Raw genomic sequence first — 14,639 nt, 5'->3', positions numbered from 1 at the left:
CGTTTCGCTGGGACGCTGGCAGCACCTTTCCCACACCTAAGGAAGAGCTTGGAGTGGCTCAGCAGCTTGTCTCTCTCTCTCTCTCCCCCACCCTAAGGGAAGTTGGGCCAATCAGAGATGGTCTCTCCCAGCCCCAGTGTTAGGCATCAGGAGAACAGTAAAATGTGCCAGGCACTGCACTGGCCCCTCTGCATCCTGCCCAGACCTAGTGTGTAGGGACTGGACTCCTGAGTGGCAGCTGCTGTGAGACAGGAGGTTAAAGAGCTCAGACAGATGCTGAGTCCTCTCTGTGCTGCCCCCATCTTCTCCCCTTTCAGCGCCCCACTGAAAGCCAATATGCAGCAATTAGAGACAGTGACTATCTCAGACAGAACCGGGGCTGCACTGACACAAGTGGGAGCCAGCCCATCTCCCTCCAAAGCTGGCGAGAGACTATGCGCTCTCTGGCAGGCCAGCTTTTATACTGCCCACCTGGGCTCTGATTGGCCGTCTCGTGCTGGCTCATACTCGCTTATCGTCATTGGTTTCCATCCTCAGCTCTCTCGGAGAGATATTTTAACCCCTTCTGTGCCAGTGCAAGGGTGGGAGGGGAGGGACATGTCTTCCTGAACCTCCGCTTAAGAAAGAAATTACTGCCTTGCTCCTGGGAAGGGTCTCCAGGCCTGGTGCTCCTCTAAGACCAGTCTGAGAGGAGAATCAGGCTAGCTGCATTTGCTTAAAATCCCTGTGAACAGCTCCCCGAGGAGTACGCCCCACTCCCAGTCACACTTCCAGTTGACCAAACAAGACCGTTTTTGTCAGCAGTAAAAATTCATGGCCCCCAGGAGGCCACACGGACAACGGTTTGTTTAAACCCTGGAAGAAATTGCCTAGGGACATTGTGGAATCTCCATTGCTGGAGATACTTAGGGCAGGTTAGATAGACACCTGTCAGGGATGATCTGGATGGTGCTTGGGCCTACCATGGGGGCAGGGGGCTGGACTTGATGACCTCTTGAGGCCCCTTCCAGTTCTAGTGCTCTATGGACCTGCTGGGGCTTCCCTCCTACAGCTAACACCATGGAGAGGACAACAACAAGAAGTCCTGTGGCACCTTATAGACTAACAGGTATTTTGGAGCATCAGCTTTTGTGGAGAAAGACCATTTCGTTTTGCCCATGAAAGCTGATGCTCCAAAATATCTGTTAGTCTGTAAGGTGCCACAGGACTTCTTCTTGTTCTCAAAGATACAGCCTAACACAGCTATTTCTCTGATACATGGAGAGGAGAGGCTCTGGCTTGGCCACAGTCCCTCAGTGTTCATTGCCAACGCTCCCATACACAGCCTTAGGCAAGTGTCAACAATTCTCCATCCGCTGCAGCCCCCTGTTTGCTGAGGTTGGTTCTGCTGCCCTAAGTAGCAGCCTATGAGGGTAGAGTCATCCCTGGCCATGGCAGGACAGCAAAGCCCAACTACAGAACTGGAAAGCAGACACTGCTTGGGCAAGCGGGACACAAATCAGTTCTTTCCCCTCCTGCCCGGCATGGGAAAAAGAAGTGGCACGAATGTGATTTTGGTGGAGGCTCCGAAAGCTTAAGCCGAGCTGAGCCTGCCAGACAGAGGGCCTATTCTGAGCCCCGTGCGGACGGAAGGATAAAAGGGGGACATGAGTGGAAATGAAAGACAAACAAATGCTGAGCAGATGTTGGGGGAGGTGTTTTCCCACTCTCGGGTTGTGCGCGCGCACAGAGAGCCGGAGCGGCAGAGATGCTGACAGGGTCAGTCACAGAGCAAGGCGCAGGCAAACCAGAGCTTCATGGGAAAAGTGGAGCGTAGCCATCAGCCCTATCAGCTGCCGCCCAGCTCATTAACAGAGCGCCCACAGCTAAGATTTTGTTTTTACTGGCTGTGCACATGCGCACATGCTGCAGTGCACGTGAAAAATTATTCTGCACGCGGACGGACATGGTTAGCGGGAACACTGGTGCCCACGAGGCTCATGGGACTTAGCGCCCCTAACGCATGGGGGCGGGAGGGCTCCATTGAGATGACCAGCCTCCCTTTACCTCATTGCCACCCACCCAATGAACTCATCCTCCTCCCAGTCAACAGACTGTCCCACCCCCTCCAGCAATGGGTCAGCCGCTGTTCTGCCTCCTCCCTCTTCCCCAGCTCCTTCAGCCTGTGATTTTGGGCTTGACACTGAGCCGCAGCGTCTCCCCCTGGAAATGCAGATAGCAATCGTGACCCATCTGCCAAAGGGCAGTTGAGAGACTCAGTGATAAATGCTGAGCTCACCTGCAGGAATGGGGCAGGCTTTCCAGGAGGGCCACATGCTGCTGGGATTGGGTTTGCTCTCTGTGCGGCCCCAGCCAGCGGGAAGAAAAACCCGGCGAGCAAAGCAGAGACACCGGGGGGTGGGGGCGCGGGGGGCAGACCTGGTCCTCCTTCAGCCAAAGATCGACTGACTGGGCCATCAGGAGAACAAGGAAATCCTGGCATCCATCACTAGGATGGTCAAGCCCATCTGCACGATGCAGCAGATCTCCAACAGACCACAGAGAATGGGGGCGCTGCATGGGCCTCTCTAGTCACACAGGGGAGCTGGACACTGGAAGTGAAGGCTGACGCCTGGGGTGCTTGCAGGGAGAAGAGGCTCCCCAGGAGCATCCAGCGGCTGCGCGGTGCAGGTGAGAGGGGCTTGGAGGGGGAAGAGGAGGCTCAGCACGCGCAGCAGTTTTTACAAACAGTCTTGAAGTAAACAATGAGGTTATGGAAGTTCATGTGTCTGTGCTTTAAATAGTCCCTGACTCACTGCCCCCTGGGCCTGTCTGGCTGCTCAGGCATCGGCTCCGGACTGAAATTCATTGCACCACTCCAGGAAGCCTGATGGGTGGAAAAGTTTAACAAAAGCCTGGGAAGATGGTTTTGGTGGCCAGTGACTGGAAGAGCCCAGGAGACTGCTTGGGCTAGCTGGACTCTGATCCCTTCCACCCAGGCCACGTTCCCTGTCCCGTCCTCCAGAGAAACACCAGCACTCCCTGCCCTGGTGATGCAGGGTGGGGGCGGAGCAGAAGGCAAGTAGGAGGCTTCAGAGTGAGATCAGAGCCCAGAAAAGAGGCGCTCTAAAGGTGAGGGAGGGAAGAGAACCAATGGAGACAAGTGTCTGTTCCCGCTGATGGGGAAGAGAGGCTGCACAGCAGGGTTCCCTGTGATATTTTCCATCTGTGGGTGGAATAAATTTTGTTATGTGCACCAAGGCACGTGCAGCTGTGCACCACCCACAGAAACCCACGCTGCCGGCTGTGGGTGCTCTGCTGAGCAGCTGGGCAGCATTTGAATCTCTCCGAGTTAGTCACCCCAAGCGCTCAGCTTACAGGGAACACTGCTGCTCAGGGCCAGCACTGGGGATGTCAACAGGTGCCAGTGTGTGATCCCACTGCCATTAGATCATGAGTCAGGGGGGCTGAACCCTGGCGTGCTTGAGTGGGTTCAGTATCAGGCCCCATGAGTTTCTCCACCTGGTCTGTAGCCAGGGCTAGACAAGCAGCCACGCGGCACACGCGGACACTCACAATGCACATGTGCACAGCCATGCGCCAGCCAAAGCCATAGGCAACCAGCCTATTTACTGAGTGAGGGTTAGAGTCCCGGCTCTACTACACCCTCATTCCCTTGCTTCCTGATCCCACCCACAGCCCTGCAGCCACGCCAGGGGAAGTCTCCTTGCCTCTTGCCCTTGGGTTGCCTTCAATCACCTCTGTCTTTCCAGCTGGATTCTGGGATCCTTGGGGTGCTGCACATACAAGCTTCCCGGAAGAGTACAGAGGGATGTCCTGGTTCCAGCAATGCACAGCCCTTTGCAGCCAGCTTAAAGTATCCCTTGCACCCAAAGGAAGAGAAAAAATCCCCAATGATCAGTTATTACAGCAGCAAGTACCTGCACTTCCCGGGCAGGAGCAAGTCAGCTGTTGCATTAACGCCGGCACCCGCCGTGAGTCTGCTGCTGGGGATAGAGCAATGTCCAAGTCCGTAACTGCTGCATGTGGGTTAATTCCTCAGGGAACCTCAATTCCCTCTGCCTGGGTTCCTGGGCCCTGGCAGACCCAGGAGACTAGCAGCACGCTGCACAATGGAGGTTGCTCGGGAAAGGCAGAAGTATCATTTTGCAGCCAAGATAGGCCAGGGTAGCACTGGGAGATGCTTCTCCTCTGATGCCTGCCCAGGACTTGAGAACAAAGAAAAGCAACGATTCCACTGCAGATAATCCAAACACGAGCCTGTGGGGAGGTGGCTTGGGGCATTTAGACATTTTGTGGGGCGCTGGGGTGAAGGTACCTGCAAATTTCTTACCTGTACTGTCCTGTCACAACCCAGGTCCCTCCTACTCTTTAAATCCCTCCCTGCTGGCTTTTGCCACAAGCTCAGACAGCTCTTATGGGAGCTGCGCAGCTGGACACACCCCTGCCTTTCACCTCTAATGGCGTGGCTGGTGCAATGCAGACCTGGACCATTAAGCTCAGTTACAGACCTTGCTTTGGAGGCTCAGTGCTTTGATTTAAGGACCCCTCAGTCACATGGGACACGGTAACAGGAGACAAAGAGACAAATAACTTTGGAACACAGGAGTGGCCATATTGGATCAAACGCCCAGTCTAGCTAGACCTGGGCTGGGAATGTTACTAGACCCAGGAATTGTCACTAGGTTTTTCACCTGTCCGGCTTCTGCTCAAACCAGGAACACCTGCCATATGGTTCTGCTCCCAGGTTTTTGGCAAGTGTAACAGACACACCTAGAAGGAAAAATGAAAACATCCTCACTACTTCAAACCTGAAACCAGGGTTCAGGACCTTCCTGATGGATGATTATGATCTAATCCACTTTGCTCATTCCTATTTTTGTCCTTTGCAGATGTTCTGATGCTTTGGCCGACTGCGTTGCCCCGTCAAAGATTTTCATCCTCCTTTTTGTCAATACAAGAGAAATAAATTGGCCAACTCCCAGGGGCAAGGGTTGCAGGGGAGTTTCTGTGTGCTCATACCGAGGTTTGCTGTCACCCTATGGACCAGGGTAGAAGGAACCAGATGTATTATCATACTTTTGGGCTCATGTAATCCATTTCCCAAAGAACACACACACACAACAGGCGAGATCACAGAGCTAAGGCTGCCATAATAAGGCCAGATCAGGCTGTGATATCATTCTCCCAGGAGAACCTGCGCATGGATTGATATTCCAAGACCACAGTCCTCACAGAAAGCACAATGGGGAACATATGTCGGCTTTAATTGACGGTTGCTTTAATTATCCTCTTTATATGATGTGATTGTATTTTTAGATGTTGCATTTGTTCTGAGCTGTCTGCTGATTTGGCTTCCATTATTGTAAATCCACTATCTAATAATCTATGGGTTGCAGTCAAGTGTTATCCATAGTGAATGATTCCTCTTGTCTTCTTTGGGCTGAACCAGGGACAGGTGTCAGTGCCAGAAGGCTCTCTCTGGGGGATAATGAAGAGCCTATCTGGCTACTGCTGTAATACAGGTTGACCGGCATACTGAGGATTTGACTGGTGCCAAACCAGGGAGTTTACCAAACCACAGGAAGTCAGTATGGCCTAGCAGCATTACCAATCCTTCCATTGCTTACTGGGCACTCAAAAGACATTTTGGAGCAAAATAGAGCTAAATAACAGCACAGGACACTGAGAGACAGGACTGGCGGCTGGAAATAAACTTTATGGCACTGCAGGAAACTTGGCCACACCCATGATAAGTGGATATCTGGCTAACTAAAATCATGCCATTGCCGAATCAGAGAGTGACAGACTAGAGAGGTATAACCCATAATCAGTAACGTTCATCAGAGACTCAATGACCACTAAAGATCTTGGGAGTTTGGTACTTATTATTTTCTCTTCTGGCTCCAATGTAAGATGCCAGCATCTGCCCTCTGCTGCCCAGTAGCAAATGTCCCAGGTCCTCCAGGTTGGCCTCCTACTGTAGGGGAAATCAGTGGTATGGATTATGGGTAGACTGTAAGTTTAATTCTTCCCTGTTTCACATGTATATATCAGTTCTGGAAGTCTTCCCAAGCCGGAGCATTGGCTCGCACAGAAAGAACTTGGAAGACCATGTGTAACTGCATGGAGGGGACTCCTGTATCATACCCATTTTGCAGCAGTGTAAATGGAAACACTGAAAAGTTAAGTGACTCAATCCAGGCCAAGAAGGAGGTAAACTCCCAGTCTTCTGCTCTAACTACTGTCCTACAAAACCAGTCAGGGTCTATGAGCAGGTGAACTGCTCAGTGCGTTGGTCTGTTGGGCCTCAATATCATTGCATTTATTTGCTCTTCCCCAGGGATACCAGATCTGAACGTTCGAAAAAAGAGGCACCCCAGAGAGGGAGCCCTGTCTTCAGTAAAGGAGAATTTACATCTGCACGAGTTATTGCCCTGTTTTCTTGCTGAGGTGCAGCACATCCTGGGAGTGTGAGAAAGGTTAAAAGACCTGGCTAAGGCTGTGCATTGCTCAGAGCTTCAAAATAAATCTCTGCAAGGCCCAGCTTTTGTGACTGAGGGGACACAATGGCAGCAGAGAAGGTGTGAGTGACGGGCTTGTTAATCCTAGGGCCAACCTGATTGACAGCTGTTGTCACTAACGCCCAGGGCTTCTTCACAGCTCATGGAGGGGAAATGTCCGATCAGAGGAAAGCTTGTCCCCGCAGGGCCATTCAAGACCTTTAACCTGTTTGCTCTCCCTCTTCCCCATGTCCCCCCGCCTCAGCCAGGTGCAGAGAGAGCTCAGTGTCTGCTGAAACGTCCACCCAGCTGGACTGGCGCTGCCTGGAAGGGGGTCAGTGGGAACTGGGGAGAACTGGAAACCTTGCCGGTGTGTGACTAGGCACAGCTGGATGGATGGCTGCACAGCAAGCACAAAATATCTGTGAGCTGCCCCAGCATTTGGCGTAAACCTGAGCGCTCACCTGCCCGCCACCTGCTCTTTGCAGCACCCCTGATGCTGATGGGCTGCGCTTGTTCTTTGCGGTACCCTGCCTTTTCGCTGGGGATGGTGGGTGGGTGGGAGCTATACCAGGGTGTTCACATTTGTGTTTGTCCTCCTAACATTCCTCACTGTGCTGCGGCCGGATGGCATCTTGGGGGCAAAGTGTGTCTAGGTCAGTATGCACAAATTGCACCTCCGAAAACCAGCATTCTCCAGTCCAGGTCCAGCTGGACCACGCGTAGTCCTGGACCAGAGAGCCTGGGAGCAGAAGGGCAGGCTGCCAGCTGCAAGCAGCTGGGCAGCCTGGGGCCGGGGCTCTGTGGCAGCGCACAGCAGCAAGGGGCACACAGATGTCAGAGCCCTGTGGAAGCCCTGTGAGCCCCAGTGCAGGCTGAGGGAGTCCAGGCCGGGGCTGGACCCCCATGTGCTGGTGGCAAGGACGTGTGTATCTCACTAAAATGGTTTGACAAATTTATCCAGTAGTGTTTTCGAGGCTGACCGTCCTTCCTGACATGCCCCCAACCCCTCATGTTCTTTCAGCCAGGCAAGACAACAGACGCCCACCTTGCAGTCCGGTTTGCAGTGGGTTGGGTAACCATCCCACCCCCTGCTCTGCTGCTTGAGGGAGGGGTCAGCCCAGCTGCCCAGGATGCCCTGTGTCCTGCTGCCCTCGCTGGACCTGTAATGGAGCAGAGGAAGGCAGGGAAAGCCATTCTCCTAAGCTGGTATTTCATTAGGACAGGTTGGGGGATTTCCAGGCCCCCTTCGGGCAGAATGTCAAATAGGAATGTGGAAATGCCACCTATTAATATCCCGAGTGGCTGAGGACACGGAATTAGCTCCTCATCCTGGCGATTAATTGTACTTTTTTTTTTTTTTCAGAAATGAGGCTCTATTAACCATGTGGGCTAGAATTTTAAACAGTGTGACGAGGGTCCAGCTTGGGGGGTGGGTGTGCTGCAGCTCCACCTTTGGACGGTGTGGACTGGAACGTCAGCAGGGGGCTAAGCGGTCAGTACCGCTCCATCCTCTGCCCCACACCCCTTCCCTCAGTGCTAAATGCCCTACAGCAAGTGCTCCCTGTAAGCTGAGAGCTTGGGCGGCCGCCCAGGAGAGCGTCAGGTGCTGCCCAGCTGGTTAGTGGAGCACCCACAGATACCTGCATGTGTTTCTATGGGTGGTGCACATCAACACATGCTTCAGTGCATGTAACAAAACTTATTCCGCACACGGATGGGGAAAAAAATTAGCAGGAACACTGCCGTGCAGTACTGTACTCATCAGCCTCAAGGGTGTGGACTTGCCCCACTTTACCAGCTGGAGCAAGGGATGCAGTCAGACCTGCATTCTTTCTGTGCTCTGGGAGGGGAGTGATGTTAGCGCAGGGAACAGGGAGCCAGGACTCCTGGGTTCTATCCCCAGCTCTGCCAGAGTGCAGAACTAAGCTGCTTAGAAAGGGCTGGGCTGGAGTGGGTGCAAAGTAGAAAAGGAGAGTCAGGTGTGGGGTTGGATGGGTCCCTGGACTAGGGACATTCCAGGCCCTGGGAAGCGGCCAACACAACAGAGGTACTGGTTGAGGTCTCTGGGAGCTGCACCCAGGTCTCTCCTGCTCCATCAACCAGGCCCTTGAGGGGACAATAGCTCCCTATATCAGATCTGCCCCGGCCACATGGGCAGTGTTCCCTGTAAGCTGAGCTCTTGGGTGGCTGCCCAGGGGAGATTCAGGTGCCAGCCAGTTCATTAGCAGAGCGCCCACAGCTGGCAGCATTTGTTTCTACTAGTGGTGCACAGCCACAAAAGCCTTGGTGCACATAACAATATTTATTCTGCATATGGATGGGAAACAATTAGAGGGAGCACTGCACGTGGGTCTGAGCCCATCACAACAGGAGCAGATGAGCTGTGCTTTGTGGAATCGTTTCCACTCAACTCTACCAGCCCACCCACCCCCGAATGAGCTCCCAGGAAGGTGGCCTAGAGACATATCCCAGCCAGCCTCAGAGGCTCCTGAGCTGAGCTGTCCCTAGTCCAAGGCAGAAAATGTGGCATCAGGGAGGGCAGGGGGAAAGCGGGGATGGGAGAGAAGTGGCACATTTGCACAGAGCCCCCGCCCCAGGGATGTGGCCAGATGTTCCTGTTAAGGGTCTGTGATTCCTTTTAATTAATCGCAGCTGTTTCCTTGTGTGCGCTGGGTTTTACGGGCGGGACCGACAGGCGACAGCACAAGAAAAACCGGGGTGTCGAGATGCACTGCTTCCCCACAGCAGGCGAAGGTGGCTGCATTGGGGGAGGGGGCAGCTTGGGTCTCCTCTCCCCCAACACCCTCCTCCAGCGAGGTGCTGGCAACAGAGCCTGCCTGCTCTAAAGAGAGGCCTGGCTTGAGTGTAAGCGCTAATGTGACTCATTCAAACAACTAATCATTGGCTCCTACTTTTGTCCTCCTCCTAGGGGCAGTCACTTGGTGGGACTCAAAACAGCCATTTAGCACAGGATCCCTGTAAGACAGGAAGGGAGAAGCGGAGGCACCTCCAGTTCACCTGCCACTGAACTGCGACCTGCTCTGGGGCAGGACATGGCACCTCTTTACCAGCCATGCCACACAGCAGCTTAGGGCAGGAAGTGCGCAATGCTGCCCCCATCTGAAACCGCAGTTGGAAACGTGAAGGAGGCTGGCACGTCCGCAGCCCTCAGCTCAACTCTGGACACAAACAAAGAGCGAAAACGGCCTGGAGAGTTTTTACCAAAGCTGGGGGCTCGGAGGCCCATGACTTGCCCGGGCCCCTGGCAGATGTGACTCTCAGTCAGCAGATAGGACAGAAGGTTTATTAGTTGACAAGGACAGGGCCTAGAAAGGACTTGTCAGCATGGAAACCAGAAGCCATCAGCACAATCCACCTTGAGGAGAGGGGAGCTCAGAGCAAGGGCCCTGGCTCTTCCTGTGTCCCACGCCAGTCCAGGTAGACCCACTCCTACATCCATACCCCACCTGGTGGCTCCCACGCCCCGATGGACACCCTCCCCCTTGGGAATACATTCCAGAGCCACAGGCTGTGCGCTCAGGTTTACAATCAATCCACGGTCAGGCACTTTGCCTTCAGAACTCTCATCTCATGGAATGAAACGGAGTAGGACCCCGGATACAAACAATTGACTCCAATGTAAATTGCCGGCCGCGGCTGCTGCGCCCCTGGGAACGTGGATTCTAGATTTTCATGTGATGGATGGGAACTGAGGGGAGCAGCGGGGTCTGGTCCTTGCTTGGGAGTGGAAACCTGATAGCTTAGGTTGGAACACTAACGACGGATACTGAGCGTTGCAGGCAGACAGAGAAAGAGACAAGATCGAACTAGAGGATCTCGCTAGAGAAGTCCCTGGTGCTGGCTGCTTCAGAAGAAGCACAAGATACCCTGTAAATTAGTAACTATTTCAGGAACTTGTCTCCCCAGCCCCCTTATCACAGCATGTGGGCATGGCACGCACTTCCTTGGGCTCCTCCCTACAGCCCTTCATGGCAGGGAAATTCAGGTGTGGAACTGAGGTACAGAGACACTAAGTTTACGCTGCAGAGCTATTTTGGATACTGAGGGTTAGGGAAAGCACCCGGTATTGTGCAATATTTTTCGAAATACCAGGCACACTCTTTCGGCATCCCGCTACCCCCCTGTTGCAGGAGGAGTACGGGATGCCTTGAAATAGCCCATTTTGAAATTAACCTGAAATAGGATACACAATTTGCATAGTGCAAATTGCATATCTTATTTCATGTTAAGGGTGCAGTGTAAACGCCACCTAAGTGACTTGCCTAAGGTCACATGGGCTGGGGCAGTGTTCCCTGGAAGCAGAACACTTGGCCCTCTGCCCAGGAGAAATTCAGGTGCTGCCTGACAGGGCACCCACAGCCAACAGCCTGGGTTTCTACTAGTGGTGCCCATCTGCACTTACCTCAGTGCACAGAACAAAATTTATTCTGCCCACGGGTTGAAATAATGAGAAGAATCCCAGCTGGCCGGGGGTCTGTGGCAGAGCAGGAACAGGAACACCAGGCTCTTGAGTTTTCATAGCTGCCCTGCTCTGTCCCAGATTGGACTTGGTCTGAGCCTGGTTTTATCAGCTCCTGCAGAGAGCACTTGAGAAGGAGCAAGGCCCCGGTGTGAGAAGCAGCTTCCTGGAGCATCTCCATTGTTGCAAGTGACTTGTGGATCCCTTTGCGTTCTAGAATCAACCTGACCTCTGGGTTTCTCCTGGTTTCCAGGCATCAAACGAATGGGGGGTCCCAGGTGGTGGGGGCAGCTCATCTCACTCACACACACACACACACACACACACACGCATCGGATTTTGACAGTGAAGCCTGACAGGCTCTAACCCAGGTTCAGGCAATAATTTTTACCGAGGGGGCCACTCCAAAGCAGGGGCAGATTAAGAACAAATGGGGCCCTGGAATGTCACAGTCACCAGCGCCCCCCAATATATTAAAATATTAATGTAACATTTGGCCTCTTCTGCACTGCTCACCCTTTTGTAATCAGCCTGCAAACAATCCCAGAGCGGAAATCCAGATGCGGAAATGACGACAAAGCCTCCCGAGTAAATCTGAGTAGCAAATAAAGCAGGATCATCTCCCAGAGAGAGGCTAAGTTTGTTATTGGTTACAAATTATTCACCCTGTTCAAATGACAATCATCTGCCCCAGGGTTTGTCATTACCTCACTGAATGTCTGGTTTCCTCTTGTGTGGCATGGACTGGGTCGATTGCCTTCAGTGCCACACTGACTGCAGCTTTTCAGGGCTCTGCTATTCCAGTGCATGTTGTGTAATTATTAAAACCAGGAAAAAAAAAAACTAACCCCAAATAAAACCTTAATTTAGCTTAATAGAACAGAACTACACAACACACAAGCAAAACCGTCTCTCGGAAATGAGCCGCCCTGTGCTGGTTGAAGGCAGAGGACCCAAGGATAAGTGATTGGTTTTTCCCACCTCTCGTTTCTGTGAGTCTGTGCTGGCAGATCCCTCTTTAAAATACACTTTTTACTACACCAGGTCCATCTCATCCTCATGTCTGATGTACCGGGTGGCTTGGCTGTGCCTGAACCAGCCATGAAACACATGCTGCTGCTAGCTGCAGGCAGCTATGAATGCTGTACTAAGCAGCTGGGCAGTGCCTGATTCTACTCTGGGAGGCCGCCTAAATGCTTATCTTACTGGGAACACTGGTCTGAATGGCTTATAAGCACTTGGCAACTGCTGTGTAGCATCCATGTCATCTGAGCAGAGCTGGAGGAAATATTTTAAATTTCAGTGAGAAAGAACACCAACGTGCTGCGGAAGTTTTTGTTCCATTTTTTTTCCCTGTCCCTGTTTTATCAGAGATATCTCGTGTTTACACAGCATTCAACCTACTGGTAGCACCCATGAAATGAGAACATGAGGCCCATCCATCCAGCTTAATATCCTGTTGTCTGACAGCAGAGGGTGCTTGATGCTTAGAATAAAAAACTGTTGTCCAGGCCCAGCTTCTAGCATTTGGCAGTTTAGAAAAACCCAGTTGCACCCTGACTATCTTACAATATCCTGCAGCAATGAGTTCTGCAGGATGATTGTGCATTGTGTGAATTACTGCTTCCACTGGTCTGTTTTAAACTTGCTGCCTATTAATTACATCAGGCTGCTAGTTCTTGTATGAAGCGATGGGGTAAATAACAATACCTTGGTCATATGCTCCACACCATTCATGATCTTCATAAACCTTTATCACGCTCCCATTTAGTCATCTCTTGTCTGAGCCAAGCAGTCCCAGTCTTTTTAACCTCATAGAAAAGCTGTACCATACTCCTGATCACGTCTGGTGGCCTGCTCTGTACCGTTTCCAATTCTAACGCATCTTTTTATTTTATATTATTTTATGAGATGTGGGCTACTAGAAGAGTTTGCAAATTCCAAGGTGTGGCCAGACAACGCGAGGTACATCACTACCATCTTCTCGAGGAAGTCTGAACAGCTCATCTGTATGTCATAGACCTTATACTGCCAGCAGCTGATGGAGAATTCTCCTTGGCCCTGGGGTTAGAGAGTAGAAGGCCCTGCGTTGTATCCCCACAGCTGCCAGCAAGTCCCGCAGGCCTAGGATAGGCCACACAGATGCATCGGGGAAGTGACAGCTGGCCCAGATTCATTCCAGCGATAACTGTGGAATTGTGGGCATTATCCGTCAGGCCAGGGGGCTCCCCGAGTAACTTTTCCCAGGCATCAGCTGGTCGGCCTGAACTTAATTTTCAAAGAGGACTTTTATAAAACAAACCCACCAGGAAGAGCCAGCCTTCCCTGCCCCTCTGCTCCCTCGGCTCCACTGGCTCCCTTAGTTCTGCATTGTCCTGCTTTGCCAGCCTCCCAGCATGCCTGGGTGGCAAAGACTCTGGCAGGGCACTGGCGGCGGCTGAGGCTGGCGGAGGTCAGTGTAACACGGGCACCACCTGGTGGCTGCAGCGTGCAGGTTTGGAAACCACCTTGGGCTGTTTTGGGGCAGGGTGGTCCCATTTCTCTCTGCTGAACACAGGGCACCTGATCAAGGGATTCTTGTCCCCGGGCGTCCAGAATGCTGCAGTGCCCATGGACACGTTAACACGGAGCTGCTGAGTCCCTGTTAAAAAGAAATCCTCAGTAGCCATAGTCTCTTCATTCCTTATCTTTAAGGCTTTAGTGCTCACTCAGGGAGGGGTGACACACACACGCTCCTTACGCTTCTTGGGGGACAGGGGCACAGACTGACTGACTCATCCCTGCCCAGGTGCTCTCCAGCCTTCATGCCTGAATGGCCCCTGCAGATAGACCCACCTCTCCTGATACCTAGTGCTGTGTCTTCCTGGGGCAATATATGGGGAGGGGGGTCACACGCTCCCCTCCAGTGTTCCCTGTCAGCTGAGTGCTTGAGCAGCCACTCAGGAGAGACTGAGGCGCTGCCCAGCTGGTTAGCAGAGCGCCCGCAGCCGGCAGCCTGTGTTTCTATGGGCGGTGCACATCTGCACATGCCTCAGTGCACATAACAAAATGTATTCTGCCCATCGATGGAAAAAAATAGAGGGAACCCTCCCCCCAACCCCAGATTTCTCGGGGGGCTGCTCTGTCTGCAGTGCTAGCCTGGCCTAACTATCACAGAGGCTCAGTGACTCCCAGCTCGTCAGTTGTTAAGTCGCCCTGTTCCTGTACTTGGGCAGGGATAGATCATGGGGGCATTTTCATATTTCCTGTGTTCGGGGGCCTGCCCGGCCCTACGTGAGCATTAGACGAGCTGAGGAGCTGCTGTAAGTCATGCTCTGCTTCCCATAGGCCCCCACCCGTGCTGGGAAGCAGGGGAGGGGGAATTAAAACAATGAAAAGATTAGAAAACCTGCTTTGTAGTGCTAGACTGAAAACTGCCCAGCTTAACAAAGGGAAGGGTAAGGGGAGAGTTAGAGCAGTCTAGAACAAGTGTTTCTTCATCTTTCTGAGACCTCCGAATAGCAAACGATAATATTTTTAATGCGGAAAAAACCAAACAGCAACATATACAGCGAAACCAAAATGAAGAATTTAATGCGGTATCCTAGCAAAGAAGAAGTAACATTGTATCTGGTTTTAATAACAGCAGACATGTACCAGCAGTGTGTGATAGT

Source organism: Carettochelys insculpta, chromosome 24 (assembly GCF_033958435.1).
Source record: "Carettochelys insculpta isolate YL-2023 chromosome 24, ASM3395843v1, whole genome shotgun sequence".
NCBI classification, from domain to species: Eukaryota; Metazoa; Chordata; order Testudines; family Carettochelyidae; genus Carettochelys; species Carettochelys insculpta.
The sequence above is the reverse complement of the archived record's forward strand: the minus strand, read 5'-3'. Positions refer to the sequence as shown.